At 43.0% G+C, this 20,251-nt stretch overlaps 1 long non-coding RNA gene across 1 annotated transcript; it reads right to left on the reverse strand.

The window, feature by feature from the left end:
* Positions 1-1,092: 1,092 nt before the first annotated feature.
* Positions 1,093-19,262, reverse strand: LOC105710463 (uncharacterized). The gene is made up of 2 exons (XR_001105792.2): positions 19,113-19,262; positions 1,093-2,283 (listed from the first exon to the last, which is right to left on the reverse strand). It is a non-coding gene; the product is annotated as an uncharacterized LOC105710463 (long non-coding RNA).
* Positions 19,263-20,251: the final 989 nt, after the last annotated feature.

The raw sequence follows: 20,251 nt of genomic DNA on the forward strand, positions 1-20,251 counted from the left end.
CTACAGTCTGAAAGAAGCAGGAGTCATGATATTGATGTGTAGCCCTGCTGTGAAAAAACATTTTCACAGTTAAAATAGCCCAAATTTATTTTTGCTTCTCAACCTTTTAGAATCAACCTACATGTAATATAAAATAAGACTAAAATATGGTTACGGAACAGAAGATAAACATTAATAATCCAAATAACAGAAATTAGAAGGTAGAAGGGGTAGTGGACGGAAGAATGCCTCTGTCTTACAAAATGAGAGCTCAGAGACATCACTGAAAGTTAACAGAACAGGAAAGAGAGATTTAAGTAGGTATAAAGTTACACAAAGGTATCCACAAAAGAACTAAAGACATTGTTGTTAACTGTTAAAAATAATTAGGATGAAGAAGGAGAGGGAGACATGGGGATATAAGATAATAGCTAGAATTTTAAAATCAGCAAATGGAAATATAAATGTAATTGAGTCATAAAGTTTTTTTCACATTTCACTCAGGGCAGAGAAAATACAGTTCCTTTACTTTATCCCTTATCTATCTGGCTTTTCTCCCAAGCCCCCACCATCTGGCTAAGGGAGGAAATAATTAGTGTTTATACTATTCATTTTCAAGCATAATCCAGTCTGATAAATCAAGCATTTCCTTAGAAAATAGTCTCTCAGAGAGCACCTCTTCCACCTGACTCTTCACCTGAGATGACATGTTTGCAGGTAGAGAGAGGGCAGGGTTTATCTGTATATCCTCATTGTATTGGGGAAAAGGGGCCTTGCCTTGTGCTGGACTTTGGGAGTGATTGGCCAGCATCTGCAGCTCTTTGGCATGAGGCTCACGTATGCCCTGCATTTTTCCCTTCCTTTGTTAAGCTCCTCCACCTGCCAGGCACTATTCTAGGCACTGGTCTAAGTCATCGCTCTTTTCCATAAGTTACCCCAGTCTGCTCAGGCCCCTTGAGGTTCTCTTCCTCTCAGCTTACAGCATGTTTTGTCCACACTAGACATTTGGCTGATCCCTGCAGTGATTCTCAGGCACAATGGCTCTGAACACATGAAGGTGCTGTCATCTGTTGTGAGATAACAGTTGGTATTTAGTTACTAATAACTAAAACACCAAAGATCCTCATTGATTTATTGTGATTTAATATTAGAGCAGATTTAAGTAATTCCTTTAACAGCATTTTCACAGTTAGTTGCATTCTATTATAACACACTTTCCTTTGTGGACAGAAAAAAAGAGTGATAGCTATGGCCCCACAAATACCCAGGGAAGTGTATCACACATGAGATCACCATCATTGTGTGCCTGATGGTAGAAATGTGTGGAATTGCTGATGTGCTTCCTTGAGACAGCGCCTGTATTATCACACTGCCTTATTCCTCACAGTGGTCTTAGGCCTCTTTGGATCAACCTGCAGTTTCGTCACATAATATATGTTGACTGATTGCCCAAATGTTGGGCTGAGAATACTCTAAACCCACTAGCCCAACAAGGTTGTAAGTGGGTGGGTAATATAAGCTGTTGATTCTGGTACACAAACTTTAAAATTTTATTTTACAACTATATCATCAGTAGCACAAGTGGAACAAGCATGGGCTTTAAAATAGCGTCTCACTAGAATCATATCTTGGCCCTATCATCTACTGGTTGTATAAAATTGAGCTAGTGACTTTGCCTCTCTGATCCTCACTCTCCTCATTTGTAAAATGGAGATTAAAAATGCTAATACAATCTAAATACATTTAAAATGAAAAAGCATCTAAAGCATGTCTTGGTTCACAGTAGGTATGCAATGGATGTTCATTGTTTTCTCTTTCCCTCAAGGAAGACAGGTAGATAATATGCTCAGGGACACAGGGAAGATAAAACTTCAAACTTCAAAAAGGTGGCGTCTAGTAACTATGTAGGTCCAAGAGCTGGTTTTTCTTTTTTGCATCTGGCATCTGCCCTACAGTTGGACAGACTGTGAGTGACTGTGGGAGCACCCTTGAGGCTGATCATCAGCCCAGTTCTTCCAGTTGGTTTACAGTCTTTGCTAGCTGGGCTCTCCATGAAGACAAGTGCCCCTTTGTGCCTGTTCCTTCCATTTTTAGACAGATGACTAATCCTTTCTCCATCTGAGAGAGCAATGCTGTGTAAATTGTGGTCCTTGCCCAGATCTATGACTGTATTGCAGAGGCCTGCAAGGTTCACAGGATGCTGGCACTTCCTGAGATGGCATCACCATGGGATTAAAAGCTTGAACTGGAGTGGCCTTCCCCTGTGCACTTTAAACAGGAGGCTTCATACCTGGACAGGAACACCTGGGAACACCGAGGAAACACAGAGGAAATAAGCAAAGCTAAATTCCACTCCTGTTAACCCTTTTATCTCCCCTGAAAAATCCCTTTATATGAAACATTAGCCAAGGGTTGTTATTTTGTCTGGTTATGGGGAAAATCATGTTATTCTAGAAAGGAAATGAAGTGGCATTTCTTGGCAGCCAATTTTGAATTCTGCATTTTAAATTATTCGAAGCACTTCTGCAGCTGGTGGAAGATAGCAACTTGTTCAAAGAGAGGAATGAGAAACTCATCAAAGAATCACACCTCCTTGGGGGTAATTTTGATCACAAATAGGACAGATGCCATCTGTCTAGTATGACTTCATTCACTCACTTGTTCATTCAGAAACATTACTAGGCATGTCCATTGTGAGGACCCTGTGCTAAGTACTCATAATACAAAGATGATAAGACACAAAGATGGGAGATATGCATGTGAATAAAAAATTAAAGTCACGTGAGTTAGATGCAATAAAAATGCGTAAGCAAAACACAGTGATAGCCTTGAGTAAGGGTTGTGGAAGTTGCATCAAGGAAGGAGTCAGGGAACAGTTCACAAAATAAGAACTGGCCTTTGGTTTAAGGAAGAGTAGATCTCCATGCATATCAATGAGGAAGGGCATTCCAGTCAGAGGGAACAGCAAGTGTTCTCTTATACCCTATGTGTATGGAGAGCGGCAACTAATGTTCTGTAATACTGGAATATCAGATAGCAATGAGAAAGCGGTAAGAAATTAAGTTGGAGGCTAATGCACAGTCATATCATAAGAGGCGTGGAATGCCATACTAAGGACTTTGGACTTCATCCTGTACGTTGTTGGAAACCACTGAAGGATGTTAAGTCAAGGAGAGATATGATGTGATCTGAGCTGCCTTTGAGTGATTAGGTTGTGCTATGAACTGAATGTGTTCCCCAAAAAGTCACATGTTGAAATTGAATCCCCAAAGATGGTATTTGCAGGTGGGCTCTTTGGGAGGTGATTAGGTCATGAGAGTAGATCCCTCATAAATGGGATCATTGCCCTTATAATAAGCCAGAGAGCTAGCTGGCTTTCCTTCTGCTATGTGAGAGTAATCATGTGTTCAAGTCTGTAACCTGGAAGACAGCCCTCACCAGAATCTGACCGTGAGGACACTCTGATCTCAGACTTCCAGCCTCCAGAACTGTGAAAATAAATCTCTGTTGTTTATAAGCCACCCAGTCTACAGTATCTTATTATAGCAGTTGAAGCTGACTAAGGCAGGCTGAAATCAGGAAGAAGAATGAATCCTAACAGATGAATTAAAGGAGAATTGTTATAATCTAGTAAAGCGGTAATCAAGGCCCTAGGTAAAGTGCAAAGGAGGGAATGGATTGCAGGACTTGGAGATCATTCAAGCAAGAGACTGAAGGTTTTAGACTTGAGCAGCAGATTTGTATAGGGAGATAGTAAGTCAGTGTGGCCGTCCAGCATGCAGTTAGAGATGTTGTTCTCAGCTTATCATAGAGGTCTGCCTGGATGAATAGGCTTACAAGTGATTGTGCACACTACATAATCCTTACACATAATGTGATAATTTCCAAAGGGAGCGTAAAGAACAGAGGTTACAAATGGCCTTGGGTTACAACCCAAGGCCAAACACAGCAGCAGATGTGTTTGGTTTGGCTTGCATAATGCCTTGAAATATTTAAATTCATTGCCAACATTTAAAAGTTGGGGGACATAATAAAGAAAATCTAAAGTTTTAGCTTTTCTGAAAAATCAGATCTGGCAATGCTACGCCCACGTTCTCACGCAGCAAAAAGGGGCATCCGGGTCGACATTTGTGTTTCTCTGACCAACTTCACTCACTTACGCTGCCTGCTGGCCCCTGTAGGTCTCAGTTTGCAAAGGGAGAGCTAGAGAACAACAAGAATAAAGAGGCTTTAGTAATAGAAGACTCCCCGCAGGCCGGGCACGGTGGCTCACGCCTATAATCCCAGCACTATGGGAGGCCAAGGTAGGCAGATCACGAGGTCAAGAGATCGAGACCATCCTGACTAACACAGTGAAACCCTATCTCTACTAAAAATACAAAAAATTAGGCAGGTGTGGTGGCACGTGCCTGTAGTCCCAGCTACTTGGGAGGCTGAGGCAGGAGAATCACTTGAACCTGGGAGGCGGAGATTGCACTGAGCCGAGACAGCACCATTGCACTCCAGCCTGGGCACAACAGAGCGAGATTCCATCTCCAAAAAAAAAAAGAAGTCTCCCCCTCCCACAAAAATGTCCATGGCCGAATCTCCAGAATCTCTGAATAGCGAATAGCTTATGATGTATGGCAAAGGGAAATTAAGACAGCAGATGGGATTGAGGCTGTTCATCAGCTGACCTTAAAACAGGGAGAGTATTCTGGTTTCCCCAGGTAGACCCAATATCATCACAAAAATCTTTAAAATTGGAAGAGGGAGGCGGAAGAGGAGGTAAGAGCGATGCAACAGGAGGACTTGGCCCAAATGTGACTGGCTTTGAAGAGGGAAGAATGGAAGAATCTTAAAAATAAGAGAAGAGCAGCTAGAGAGAGAGATGTGAGTACAGAAGCACGATCAGAGCGATGCGATCAAAGACTCAGCCAGCCATTACAGGCTTTGAAGGTGGAAGAGGACCACGAGCCGAGGAGTGTGGGCAGCATCTAGAAGCCAGGAAAGGGAAGGAAACATTCTCCCTGAGAAGCTCCGGAAGTAATGCAGCCCAGTCAACACCTGGACGTTAGCCCAGACAGCCCTAAGTGGAACTTCTAACCTGCCTAATTATAAGATAGCAACTTTGTGTTACTTCAAGCCACTAAGTTTGAGGTAATTGGTTACAGCAACCCTAGAAAACAAATGCATGGCTGGTGGGAAAAGAGAAGTCAGGGAAAGAGATCGACAAAAAAACAGAGAGAGAGGAAATGCAGTTAGAGAATCAAGACATGGCCCATTTTCAAGAATGAGATGCCATCAAATGACACTGAGATGTCAAGTCCAGTTATGAAGGCAAAAGATGATCAAACCGGAGCACGTCAGAATCACCCAAGGATATTGTCAGACCAGTTCCCAGGTTCCTTCCAGGTTACTTGCTCTAGACTCTGATACACTGCTAGTGAGATGGGCTGGTGTTTTACTAGGTAAATGAGCACTTCATACTGTTGACTTAATGCTCACTTTTAAGGCTCCTGGTGACTTTTCAACAGAAGAAAACCCGTTTAAAATTTAATAGCACACTCTATTAAAGCCATTTATCTGAACTTTTTTGTCCTTATGTAGATAATAAACGGCTTGCAGGTTGTAGGTACTCGCTAAATATTTGTTGAATAGATAAATGAATGTAACCATTTGAGAACGATTGTTTTCTAAAACTAGCAGAATGAGCAGGGATCATTTCTCTCATAAACTTCTATAAATTAAATAATTCAAGTTATTTAATGTACATTCACTTGTTATACGAGTGGGGTTCTAATTTTCTACTTAAAGGCTGGAATCCTCTGTTCCTTGTCAGCTCATCAGAACCAGCCAGGATTAATTTCCAGAGGAGCTCTTGGATCAGATGACAAAGCACCTCCTTTCACAGTCCCACTTCTGAAATTGCCTTTAATAATAATATGCTAGGCCATATAAAATGAAATCCGTCTCTGTCTCAATCCTGGATGTTGCAGACCATATTCCCGGTTCAACACCTAAAGAGCTAACCTAAAAGATGGCTCTGATACTTGCTGAGCTAAAAGAAGCAGTCTTGTGATTAAGGGGAGAGGGCTGAGGCACAACAGCCATCCTCCTTAGAGGCTTGGCGTACTTATAAAGGTCAAACCGTGGCATCATGTGGGCCCCAGACGTGCTGGATGATGAAAGCCTGATCTACTTGGCCACATGGGACAAGTTGCCAAGGCTGAGGAGAATCTGTGTTGTGCTGCCACAGTCCCACTGCAAGAGAAGAATTCCAAATAGTCTGTGAATAGAAGGCTAGAATTCCAAGCCACACTTTCAGCAAAAGGAAGACCCATGAACTGAGATCCAGAGGGCAAAGTCTGGGAGAATGAGGGACATCCTGCCTTCATGAGGAAGGGGGGCTCAATGACTGTATGGACTGAATGAGTGGGTGATAGGGAGAGCTATGTGCTTTCATGTGAGTGATGTCAGAGAAAACCGTAACAGTGAAAGAGTCAGGACAGAAACCAGGTGGCAGTGGGTTGAGAATATGCTTTAGAAAGTCTCAGACAAGATGGGAAAGTAGGTCAGGGTGCTAGGAAGAAATGCCATAATGAAGGAAGATTTCTGTTTTGTTTGTTTAGTTGAATACTTGGTTTTATTTTTAGGATTGGAGACTTGAGCAAGTTTATTATCTGAGGAATGGGGAGACTTGAAACATAGGAAATAAAATGAAAGCAACAAAGATGAAGATAAGGTGAAGAGATGGGACAAACACTAGTCACAGACGGGGTTAGTCAAAACTGGCTACTGAGTATTTACTGTGTGCCAGACATGGTCCTGAGTCTGGGAGTAAACAACACAGCCAGACTAGTCCTTTCCTAGTGACACTTACAGTCCAGATAAAGTATATTTCCAGCCCTCTTTAGTTGCAAGTAAAAGAAACTACCAGCTTAAGAGAAAAAGAGAACTTACCAACCCATTAACTGAAAAAATTCAAGCAGTACTTCCTCTGAACACTCAGCAAAATGTCTTCAGGACTCTCTCTGTCCCTCTGTCTCCCTCTCCCGTTCTCTCTTTTCCACATCCTCCCCCTCCTCTTTCCTCTTCTCTCCTGTCTCTCGGCTTCACTTTCCTTTCTATTGACTTCATCCTCAGGCAGTCTGCATCCATGTTTGTGAAAAATGGTGCTCACTCTGCCCATCATTATATGGTCCACAAGGCCTGTTGTTTCAGTAAAATAAATAGCCTGCCTTTCAATGGCTCTGTCAAGACTGGGTGGACTCTGGTTGACCCAGGGTTATGTATGTGTCTCTTCTGACCCAAAAACTCTGCCCAAGGGGAAAGAGTGTCTTGACTGGCCCTGAATGGTCACGAGTCTACCTCTGGAGCAGGAGGAGGAGTGGGGTCTATACCATCTCAACCACATGGGCTGAGCACAGAAGATGATTCCAAATGGAAGTTTGAGCTTCTTGGCCAGAGAAGGGACACCAGGGAGGCAGAAAGAATATGAGTCTATTACAGAGGGATTGCTCTTGAACAGAAAGAATTGCCTCTTGTCTCCTCAGGCTGGAGGGGAGGAGGGAAGGGCTGGTACCAAAATAGACAACTTTGAAGATGCAGGCATGACAATGAGCCCTAGCAGACTGGGTTCCTCCAGGGAAGCGGAGGCCGGTGCATGTGCAGGGTGGGTGAGAGCAGAGGTCAGCTGGGAGACTGGTGGGAAAGGGTTAAGGTTTGGAAGAGCAGCAGAGGGAACAGGAAAAGGAGCTGATAGTCAAGAAAAGATTGTTAAGAGTTAACTGATTTTGAAAGCCATGAATTGGCCATAGCCCTAATCTGCACAATTGTACAATTTTCTCCACAGGCTCAGTCCTGAATAATGATAGCTGTGGCCATTTGTGTAGAAAGGACACAGTGAGGAACCCAATCTTCCTAGCCATTCTGGAGCAATTAGGCTATCAGGCAGATCCCCAGGAGTTGTATTTGTACAAGGGCTCTCAAGCCTCCCAAGAGAAAAGATGAAGAGGAACAGCGGTGAGCTCTATGGGGCGCAGGGTCGAAGTGACATGACCTACCACATCTCAGAAAACCCTCCGCTATAGACAGGAAACTCACTGAGTGGCCTCACAGTGCCCAGTGTTTGGACCTATTCTGGTCCCTGGCACATTAGAGATGACGATTGTGCAAGCTGCACCTTTGGCTGGTGGCTGGCAAATGCTTCATGGCCCTGTCCCTTGTACTTTTCCCTGTTTACTGTCTTCTGTGATGCTCCTACTGAATATCGGGCACATTAAATTTGACATCTTATTTAGTCCTCTCAGTACATTGATAGGATGGGTCTTCTTAGCCTAATTTTGCAGAAGAGGACATTGAAGCTCACGATGCTGAAAAACTCGCCCAAGGTGACACAGCTAGCAGGAACGGGCTGAGGTGTGTGTAAAGATAGACCTTGGCCTGTCACTTGCCCTCCTGTTTCCCATCACTGGAACATCCTAGAATAGTGTTCTAGGATGAACAGCATTCCCAAAATTGCAATCCAAAGATTCCTGGAGGTCCTCAAACATATCTTCAAGGTGTGTGAGAATGTTTTCCTCCTTTAAAGAGCCTGTAGTTGAGTTTCAGAGACCTTAACCTGGAGAACAGTGTCACCTGTGGGGAGATGCCCACACTCAGCCCTGAGCAGGTGTGCCCAGGAGCTTCAGGTGTGAGTGCTGAGCTTGCTGCGGTGTGAATCACAAAGGACAGGAGCCACCTGGCTAATCACAGCATTACCTTTGCCAGGGGTGGGCTGGGGAGCCAGGAGGAGCATGCAGGCTGCCAAGCAGAGAATGTCAAAGACAATCATGATTATGGCAGAAAAAAAAAACATTGGCTTTCAAAGGGCAAGGTCGAGAGGTCTCAGAATTTTAGTATAACACTCAGGAGGCTCAGACCAAATACCATTACAAGCATTACCCACTTCTCCGCTTGTCCCCAGGACTGGGACTGCCTGGAAAAATGAGAATTAACCAGGGCTGTGAAAAATATTACACTGAAAAACAATTTACACTTTAAAAAAATCTTATTTTCTCTTAGCAAAAGCCCCTCTGGAAAGGTATCATTAAGCCTATTTTATGGAGGAAGAAACTGAGCTCAGAGCAGTAAGTTTACACAGCAATATAGTAGTAGGCACAGAAATCAATCTTAGGACCTCCCAGTTCAGGACGTTATCACTGAGCCCACTCGAAGCACGATTCCCAGCAGAACTGGAGAGATCAGCATGGAGGTCAGTTGCAGTCTCCTTGAGTTATCCAGTTAATATACTTCCATATCAATGTGCCATTTTCTCCTTCTGTAAACACAGTGAGTCAACAGAGGCCTTACAAGGGAATTTTTGCTGGTGAAAAGTTGTAGAGTGGGGCAAAGGGCTCAATGCCTCTCATTCAGATGATGGGAAATTTTCCCTGACTGCCCCACCACCGGTGAGGCCCTCCCTTAAATAAAGCCAAATATGTCATTTGCTTTCATTGCTGAGGTAAACACAGGTCAGGCATATGGATTTTGACTTTTGTAACAAAGGAGGGAAAATGGGACTTTGGAAAGCACTAAATGTGTTCAGCAGAAGTCCCACGATGCAGATGCCCATCGTTCGGTCCTTTCCACTGCACTTTGTTTTCTGGACAGCACTCCTCAGTGCCTGTCTGAGAAAGAGGTAGTGAACCAGTAGCACTTGGGCCAGAGTCACCTGGCTGATGTGATTTGTTTGACCTCCACAGTTTTTTTTTTCCCAACATTTAACATTTATAAACCTTAATGTCAATATTTAACATTTGGGAAAGATCATTAAAAAATCAGATTTTCTACCGACCTTAACAAAACAACAACCTGTATTAAAAAATGGGCAAAGAACATGAATAGACATTTCTCCGAAGAAGATATGTCGACAAGCACATGAAAAGATGCTCAACATCACTAATCATTAGGGAAATATTAATCAAAACCACGAGATACCACTTTACGCCCGTGAAAATGGCTCCTGTATAAAATAAACAAACCAAATAGAAAATAGCAAGTATTGCTGAGGACCTGGAGAAATTGGAACCCTTGTACATTGCAGGTGAGAATGTACATTGCAGGTGAGACTTCAGCGTTATTTCTGGGGATGTGAGCTCCTACCAAGGCTCAGAGGACTAGTGACTGGCCGGGTGCACACTGATCACCTGGACCACACCATATATCCATGCATTCATATGGTACATCATCATATCTGGACCACAGGTATAGCACACAGAGCTAGACGGGTGAGATCCCACAGTTTTTGAGCAGGGAACACCCTTCTCCATGGGGGTGCTATGCTTGGGCCTCGCTGCTCAGGTAGAACTCCACTTATCATACATGCTATGTCTTACCTGGGACCCAGGTCACCTGGGGAGCCAGAAATTCCTCCAACCAGAGCAAGAAACCCAGGAGCTGGCTGAGATCTCCCTGAAACACGGGAGTGGGCCTCACAGCAGCATGGCCAGGAACCCACCACAGCGGTGCTCCCGGAGGCATATTGCAGGAGCAGTATTGGACTAAGCAGGACACATCAGCTACAAAGAATGGTGTTTGAAAGAAACACCAGATAAAAGAATAGGAGACAAAACAGACGGGATGTGGATGAAGGTAAAAGGATAAGGAAGAAGGAGGAAGTCTTATCAGTTGGAATAGAGTTACTAAATGGGAAGAACTAACGAGATGATAAACTAGAGGGAGAAGATAAGAGTTAAACTAGAGGACGTAGAGTCAGAATGAGGTGTTGGGGTTCCCATGGCTGCTTCTATGTGGGCGTCAGAATCACAGAGCACCAGCCTGAGTATCCTGCCATGCGTGAGTGTGGGATGCGTCCTCTCCCCAGGCCAGAGATGTCCCTAAGAAGGGAGAGAATTCCAGACGCATCACAGATTCCACTCTGAAACACACTTAGGAAATTCAGTTATCCAAAAATCTCTCAGACAATATCAACTTCACTAATATCATAAAATGATTTCTTCACAAGCAAAGTTAAAAATAGTAGGATTTTTAAAAATTATAGAAAAGTTGGACACGTGCAAAGAGAAAATTATTCCAAAGGTTTTGTCAAACCAATATTTTCTAATATTCAGTAAATGCTGAATGTTCAATCAATGTTCAGTAAATGCTGGGCATTCCGAACCTGAAAAATTTCAGTGACTACGGCAGTGGGAGAATTTCAGACTGAAGGCTGAATTTGTCCACAAACTGACTTCCTTCTACCCCTGAGTTGTTTCCTATGGCTGACCAGTAATTAATAGAATTTGTGGTAATAATGTGCTAGCATGTCATGAATCTTCATATGTTCAGCATTTGACTTTATTATTGTGGGCCTCCTGGGACGAAGATTCAGTTCCAGTTGGGCAGTTTTTCCAGTCTTTGCCCATTAGCGGGAAGTTGTATAATACGCTTTTGTGATGTACTACAGACAAATACATTGATAGGCACCTAAGCATCTTATTAATTGTGAGCCCAGACTGCAGAAGTTTCATAATTTTCTTTCTTTCATTTAATATGCATTTCACTGAATAGAAAAGTGAAAGAAATAAAAAGGATTATGTGTTAAAATTAGTTGAGAAGAAAACTCAGTTGAGGCATCTTTTAAGTTAATTTTAATAAAGTGCTAATGCTTTGATACCCAAAGCCAGAACCAGAAATTCCGTTAAGGCCCACAGGCTACATGCCATAGGAAGAACTGTGTCCCAGAGGTTGAATAACGCCTCACCCCTAACTTAGGACTACCCCAAACACTGAGCTGCTTCATTTATCTAACCAACAAATATCTAAGGAAACTAGGACGGATCTTATTATCCTACTAACATTAAATGGTTCCCGGAAAAATCAACATAGAAAGACACAATTGTATCAGTGAAAGCCAGAAAATGAGTACTGATTGGGCCAGGTGCGGTTGCTCACACCTATAATCCCAGCACTTTGGGAGGCAGAGGTGGGTGGATCATTTGAGGTCAGGAATTCGAGACCAGCCTGACCAACATGGTGAAACCTTGCCTCTACTAAAAAATACAAAAATAACTGGGCGTGGTGGTGCGTGCCTGTAATCTCAGCAACTGGGGAGGAGAATCATTTGAAACTGGATTCAAATGAGCCAAGGTGGTGCCAGTGCACTCCAGCCTGGGTGACAGTGTTCATCAAAGAAAGGAAAGGAAGGAAGGAAGGAAGCGAGGGAGGGAGGGAGGGAAGGAAGGAAGGAAGGAAAGAAGGAAGGAAGGAAGCGAGGGAGGGAGGGAGGGAAGGAAGGCAGGAAGGAAGGAAGGAAGAGAGGGAGGGAGGGAGGGAAGGAAGGAAGGAAGGAGGGAAGGAAGGAGAAGGGGGAGGGGAGAGGAGGGAAGGGAAGGGAAGGGAAAGGAAAAGAAAAGAAAAGAAAAGAAAATGAGCACTGATTAGACAGCTAATGGTGCAGGGATTCCCAAGGCTCTGAGGATAGTGGAGTGGAGATGAGGGGGAAGGATGGTGGGCAGGAGGAGTGAGTCGGGGCAGTGACTCTACAATGGACAGAGGTGAAGCAAGCAGTTCTCTTGTGTCCATAGTTGTCTGGTGCAGCCAGTGGCTAAGCGTACTGTGCTCGTCACTCACATCCCCACTTCTCTAGTTTTAAGAAGCTCTGTTGCTTGGAAACGCACATAAAATGTGAAGTGGGAGTCTTGCAAACCAACCCACTATGCCCTGTTCTTATTACGTTTACAGCTTTTCAAGGTGAAAGTCTACATTTAGCCTTGTCTTTTGCTTTCTCCGGGAAATTCTAGACAACTGCAGAGAAGCTGTGAAGTTGCTCTTGCCTTAGTGGGACCCTGTGCTTTCATACTCTGACCTACAGGAAGTCTGCAGTCCAGAGGCTGAATCTTCTTTAGGACAATGAATAATCTGGGAGCCATTTATGAAGCTGTGCATGACTGTTATTCCCTTTATCGCCTCTTAAATGCCACAGTATAACCTTGGATATGGGAACTTTTTTAAGAAATAGCGAGTTTTTTCTTTTTTGGCTTTTTAAAAAATATATATATATAAAGAAACGACAGTAGCTATTTCCAGACCAGTTGATCTGCTGTTGTGGGAACCTTCCCTAAGAAAAAGACAGGATCTGTCTGACATCTTTCATCTATGCACTCCCTTTTCTCCCTTCTAATGAAAAATGCTGCTGTGATAAAACTCCCTTTGCATCAATCTTAAGCCTCAAAAGCCATCTTGCTAATGCAAGATGCTGGCATTTTTCTGTGACAAGAAAATGAACAATTTGCTATTTTTTTTTAAGTGAATAAAAGCTGTTCCTCACATTTTTTCAGAAATAGAAAAACAAGAAGAGAGTTTTAGGGAAAAGATTGAAAATGTTTCCAATATGTAGACATCTAAATTTACCAGGAAGAGGGCATTTGAACCTTTTTTCACACCACCGCATATGTGGATTTATGACCTTGTTCCTGCTATTTACTATCTCTCACATATCAGATTATAAACCATCACTCCACCCAAACCATGCTGGAAAGTGTCTCTTAATTCTATAGAGCATATCATAGGTAGCTGTTCAATTAAAGGAATAGGGTCTAGGCAGGGGTCTCCAATCTTTTGGCTTCCTTAGGCCACACTAGAAGAAGAATTGTCTTGGGCCACACATAAAATACAGTAACACTGGCCTGGCACGGTGGCTCACTCCTATAATCCCAGCACTTTGGGAAGCCGAGGTGGGCAGATCACGAGGTCAGGAGATTGAGATCATCCTAGACAATATGGTGAAACTCCGTCTCTACTAAAATACAAAAAAATTAGCAGGGCATGGTGGTGCACACCTGTAGTCCCATCTACTTGGGAGGCTGAGGCAGGGAAATCACCTGAACCCAGGAAGCGGAGGTTGCAGTAAGCCCAGATCACACCACTGCACTTCAGCCTGGCTACAGAGCAAGATTCCATTTAAAAAAAAAAAAAAGATAGCTGATGAGCTAAAAAAACAAGTTGAAAAAAGAAATCTCATAATGTTTTAAGAAAGTTTACAAATGTGTGCTGGGCCACGTTCAAAGCTGTCCTGGGCTGCATGTGGCCCACAAGCTGCAGGTTGGACAAGCTTGGTCTAGAGTAGGAAGATCTGGACCTGAGAACTGCATCCATGACTGATCCCTGTGTAGCCCTGAGCAATGTTAGTGACACGAGGTAAGCCTGCTTCCTCACCTATAAAATGGGGCTAGCAATAGAACCTTCTTCAGTTTCTTCCCCTGTAAAAAAGAAGTAACATTACATGACTCACTGGGTTAGTGGGAAGACGAAATGAAATGAAAGGGCAGGGAATATGTGAAGCACAGAGTGTGTATGCAGCAGGCACTTAATCAATGGTAGTTACAAGGATGATGAAAATCTAAAGATGGTGTCTAGACAATGCTGTTCAGCTTAGGCTGGGACACCACACGAACACAGTGAGAAGAGCTCTTCTCTGGCCTGAGTTCACAGAATCTTTTGATAAATGCTGAGAAGCTCTTGCTGTAGTTAGTAGTCTAAACTAAATTTATTTCACTCTATTTGTTAGTTATCTCTATACATGAATGCCCCATAGTCACAATATATTCAAATTAGGCATCTTAACTTTTGTTCACCTCATGTGGACCTTGCCCTTCTTTCCATATTCATTTAATGTTACCGATCCCTGATGCAAACGAGCAACCTGAGAGCGGCCCTGTAGCCTCGCTAACTCCCTCCCTCCCGAACCATGAACCATTCCGCTTCCTGAATGTGCCCTGAACACATCATCCTCAGCACTCCTTGACCACTACTGCCTTAGAATATACCTCTTCCTCTCTCTCCTGTGCTATTGCAATAGCTTCTTAGCAGTTCTTTCTAATCTCTTTGCCTTCTGCTCCACCTCCCTCCATACACTCTTACTGCAGTGGTCATTCAAAAAAGCAACTTGATCATGTCACTCCCGTAACTAATCCCCTGCAATCCCTCCCTACCAAGAAAAGAATTATCTCCCAACTCTTGGGCAAGTGTACAGGCTCCACATGCTCTAGCCCTTCCTTCCCATGCCAACCTCACCCCTGCCGACCTCATCCCTGGTAATCTTTCCTGATTGCCTACTTGTCAACAATGGGAAACTGTAATCCCAAGAATACTGTGGCAGCCAGACTCCAAGATGGCCCCAGTGGCCCCTGCTCCTGGACTTCACCCTTTTTGTGGTCCTCTCCCGCCTCCATATTGTACTAGGATTGGTCTGCAGGACCAACAGCATGGCAGAAGTGAGGATATGTCAGTTCAGAGATTAGGTTATCAATAACTGCGGCTTCTTTCTTTGATTCTTTCTCTTTGATTACTCTCTCTCTGGGAAACCAAATGCCATGCCGTGTCCCATAAGCAACTCAATGGAGAGGCCCATGTGGTGAGGCACTGAAGCCTCCTGCAGCAGTCACATGAGTAAGCTTAGAAACTGCTTCTTCAGCCCCTTCAAATGACTGCAGCCCCAGCCAACAACTTGGCTGCAATCACATGATTGACCATAGGGCAGGATCAGATGGTTAAGATTAATGATCCTCAGAAATGATGAACTCTTAGACATTTATTGTTTTAAGCTGCTAAGTTTGGGTGGTAATTTGTGACCCAGCAATAAACAAAGGACGCAAATCTCATCTTCATCTATACCTCATTTTTCTTGTTTATTCCGTTACGAATGGTACATACCTACCGTTCACTGCACCATGCAAGCCTCAGCTAAGCAGCCACTTGCTCTATAAAACTACCTTGCTTCTCCTCAACATCTTCTCTGATCTGTCGTTTTTGTTTACATAGCATCTAATATTTACCCTAACTGTAGCACTTGTCACGTCGTCCTGTGACGGAATAATGCCCCCCTGAAAAATGTCCACATCCTAATCCCCAAACCTGCGAATAGTAAGTTCCTTTAAGTGACAAAAGGAAATTTGTAGAAGTGATTAAGTTAAGGATTTTGAATTAATTACACAGCAACGTGGCTACAGTTAATAATCATGAATTATATACTTCAAAATTGCTGAAAGAATAGATTTTTAAATGTTCTCATTACACAAAAAGGATAAGCACAGTCATCTGCACGCACAGTGGTTCAGCCAACGATGGATGGTATCCATGACAGTGGTCCCATAAGATTATAATACTGGCCGGGCGCGGTGGCTCAAGCCTGTAATCCCAGCACTTTGGGAGGCCGAGGCGGGTGGATCACGAGGTCAAGAGATCGAGACCATCCTGGTCAACATGGTGAAACCCCGTCTCTACTAAAAATGCAAAAAACTAGCTGGGCATGGTGGCGCGTGCCTGTAATCCCAGCTACTCAGGAGGCTGAGGCAGGAGAATTGCCTGAACCCAGGAGGCGGAGGTTGCAGTGAGCCGAGATCGCGCCATTGCACTCCAGCCTGGGTAACAAGAGCGAAACTCCGTCTCAAAAAAAAAAAAAAAAAAAAAAAAAAAAAAAAGATTATAATACTGTATTTTTACTATACCTCCTCTAGGTTTAAATATGTTTAGACACATGAATATCTAGCTTGTGTTACAACTGCCTGCAGTATTCAGTACAGTAACCAGCTGTACAGGTTTGTACTCTAGGAGCAATAGGCTATACCATTTCTCAGAACGTATCCCACTTGTTAAGCAATGCATGATTATATGTGAGGTGATGGATATGTTAATCAGCTTGATATAATCATTCCACAATGTATACATATATCGAAACATCACATTGTACCTCAGAAAAATACACAATTATCTGTCAATTAAAAAATATATATATTTTTTTAAGTCAAAGGTCTTGAGCGACCCAGGAGGAGTCAGAGTGAGAGGGGAAGGCCAGTGGGGAGATGTGCTTTAAAGATGGAGCAAGGGATAGGAGCCAAGAATACAGGCGGCCTCTAGAAGCTGAAAAGGACAAGAACACAGATGCTTCCCTAATGCTTCCATAAGGGATAGACTCCTGACACCTTGATTTTTAGCTGAATAAGATCCATTTTGGACATCTAACTTCCAAAACTGTAAGAGAATAAATATGCATTGTTTTAAGTCATGAAGCTTGTGGTAATTCATCATAGCAGCGATAGGAAACTAATGTGCCCTGTCTTTGTTTGCTTACCCTCCTTCCCCACACATACACACTAGACTGTTCACTCCCAGGAGACTGTCACATCTCTCTGTTTATTCCCAGCACCTAAATCAATGCCTGGCATATATCAGCGCTCAATAAAAATGTGTCTCTTTGTGGAATAAATGAACTGTTTAAATCCTTCAGGCTATAGTTTAAATATTTTATTTATTATACAGTTAAATCCTAATGACTTCCTTCAAGCAAATTTTTTCCCCTTGTGAAATAATCAGTTTCCTGAGATCCAGACAGACCCAGAATTCCTGTCTAGGAAAAACAAAATCTCAAAGGCATATCCTTGGAGCGAGAAAGAATGCTAGAGGTCGTCCCCTGTGTGTGACTGAGTAGATTATTGCTAGAATAAAATCTTTATTTCCTTAAGTGCAAAGTTTAAAAGAGGCATAAAAATGTGCTTAGAGTCCAGTGAAGAAACTCAAATATAGGTAAAGGGCTGGGTTCTAGATGGCAGCATCTGATCTTACTGAGGGTACATCCACTCTGCCCCTAAAAAAAGCTGTGAGACCCTGGGAAAGCCACTTATCCAGAGTTCCTTCGCCTGTATAATGAAGCGGTTGATTAAGATTCATTCAGTATTTCATTCCACAGAGTTAGTGAACACCTACTATATACCAGGTACAGTTCTAGATTTCAGGAGCACAACTTTAAACAAAACTCCCTGCCTGGTGGGTTCTACAGGGGAAGTTAGACAATAAATTAAATAAGAAAGATATACAGTACGTTACATGGTGACAATGCTATGGAGAAAAGTAAAACAGGGAAAGAGGATAGTGGATATGGGAGTGGAGGTGGGTGAGGAATTCAGTTTTCAGCAGGCTGTCAGAAAGGTATCGAGAAGGTAAAGTTTGAATAAAGTCCAGGGAAGACAAAGAAACATCCAGATAACTGGGGGAAGGTTTTCTAGGAGTGGAAATGGCAAGTGCCAAGGCCCTGAGGTAGGAGTATGCCTCGTGTGCTCAAGGAATGGCAAGGAGGCCAATTTGGCAAGAACAGAGGCGAGCAGGAGATAAGATCAGAAGAGGTTTTAGGGAGGGACCAGTTACTACAAGCCAGCTCTGTCTAATGGAAATATAATTCAAGCCACAAACATGAATCAGTTTTGTAAGTTTTAATTTTCTAGTAGCCACAGTAAAAATGTAAAAACAAAAAGTAAAATTGATTTTAATAATATATTTTATTTATTAAATATATCAAAAATATTATAATTTCATATATATTACTATGAAAATTATTAATGAGATATTTTACATTCTTACTTATTTTACATTATTTCAAACTAAGCCTTCAAAGTCTAGTGTGTATTTTGCATCCCAATTCCAACTGGCCCCATGTCGTGTGTCCTATAGCCATAGGTGGCCTGCGGTTACTGCCTTGGACAGCATTACTGTAGAGCTCGATAGGCTTTTGAAAGGCCTTTTAAGGCTTTTTACCTTGGAGGAAATACAAAGCAACCAGAGGCTTTTGAGCAAAGAAGCAACATGATCTAACTTATATTTGGAAGGACCACGTTGGTTGCTGTGTTGAGATAGACTGCAGGGACAAGGGAATACGCAGGAAGACAAGATGGGAGACTCCCATAGTCAAGCAGGCAAGAAGTGGTAGTGGCCCCGCCCTCATGGCAACAGTGGAGATGGGACAAGCGGTGGAACTCAGAACCAGGGTCTCCTGACTGATTGAATAGATCATGAGAGGAAGTGGGAAAAAACATCATGGATCATTTCTCGAGTTTTAATCACTTGGTCACAACACTTAAATTTTCCAAGCCCAAGTGTCCTTCTCTGAAAAATGGAGACAGCAGTCTTTCAGGAAGAGGAACCCCAAGTACAGAAGCCCTGAGGCAAGAGCGTGCCAGGTCTGTTCCCGGAAGGAGGAGGCCAGCGTAGTTGCAGAGGAACAAGCGAGGAGGAAAGTGGTAGGAGACAGGGTCAGAAAGGTGATGGGAAAGTGTTTATGAAGGGATTATGTTGCTCTTTCTACAATTTCAGAGTATACAGGGGATAATGAGAAAACTCACCTGCAAACGAAGCCTGTGCCACTGGGCTGTGGTTAAGAACTCAGCCTCAGACTCTTCCAGGGCATGTAAAAGATAAACAAAGCCAGATGTTAGTGAAAACAGTGAAAACTGATTTTGTTCAGTAGCTACTGACAACAAGGGAAAGGGCTGAGCCCATGCAGATTTGCATAGAAGTGACTGGTGTTTTTAAAGGAGAACGAGGGAGTAGGAGAGGCGTGAGCGGAGGCTCAGTGGAATCAGGGAAGTGAAAAGTTACAAAAGGTTGGTCAATGCAAATAGAATTAAGCCAACTGTGAATGCTTGCTGGCAATTATTGAAGTTAGGCTTCTATCCTCCCACAGACACTGGGAGACAGAGACCCTATCCTTCCTGAGGATTACATTTCAAAGGAATGGCTTTCAAGTCCATGAGAAAGACACTCACGAGTTGCAGGAGATGCATACACATCTCAAAGGGACAGAGGAAAGACTAATAAAGGAAGGTTAAGGACTGAGCTCTTCCAGACAGGAACTCAAAAGGTGTTTGAGTCTTCCCAGAGACAAGGCTGAGACTGCTAAAAGCCATGCTAAAGTATGGCCATGTCTCTCAAGAGAGGGTGAATAACATGTTTGTGCCCAGAGTTTTTGTAGTTCTCAGCCAAAATGATCCATTTCTGTGGGTTTCTTTTTTTTATTTCTAAAAATTATATTTAACTAAATGGATATTGAAAGTGTTTGTAAAACAGAGTTCTTTTGATTTGCTCCAAAATGAGAAAGTTGTCCAGAGGCAAATCTGCTATGACGGTAATGAAGCCTAAGCTTTAGAATTCCTCATTTTTACAGACCTCTTCTGAGGGCCTTTGTACTTTTATATTCGTACACTGATTTTTTTTTTTCCTTAAAGAGGCTATGTCCAAACTGCATAAGCCTTAGGACCAAGAAAATCTGAATATCCCCCTACTTAGGAAAAGCTTGTCACCTTAGATCTAACCTGGGAATAAAAATGCCTGACTTGGGTAAAAGTAGAGGAGAGGCTGGGACACACCTGTCTGTTAAGCATTCCTGGCAAGGGCCTGCCATTTATATAGCAGGAAAAGCAGCCAACACCTACCCAGCGGCTGCTCTTTAGAAAGGTGAAGTTAAACAAAGAGAATTATCTGG

This window comes from Aotus nancymaae, unplaced genomic scaffold, assembly GCF_030222135.1.
Source record: "Aotus nancymaae isolate 86718 unplaced genomic scaffold, 86718_ANA_hifiasm-v0.15.2.pri h1tg000007l, whole genome shotgun sequence".
NCBI lineage: Eukaryota > Metazoa > Chordata > Mammalia > Primates > Aotidae > Aotus > Aotus nancymaae.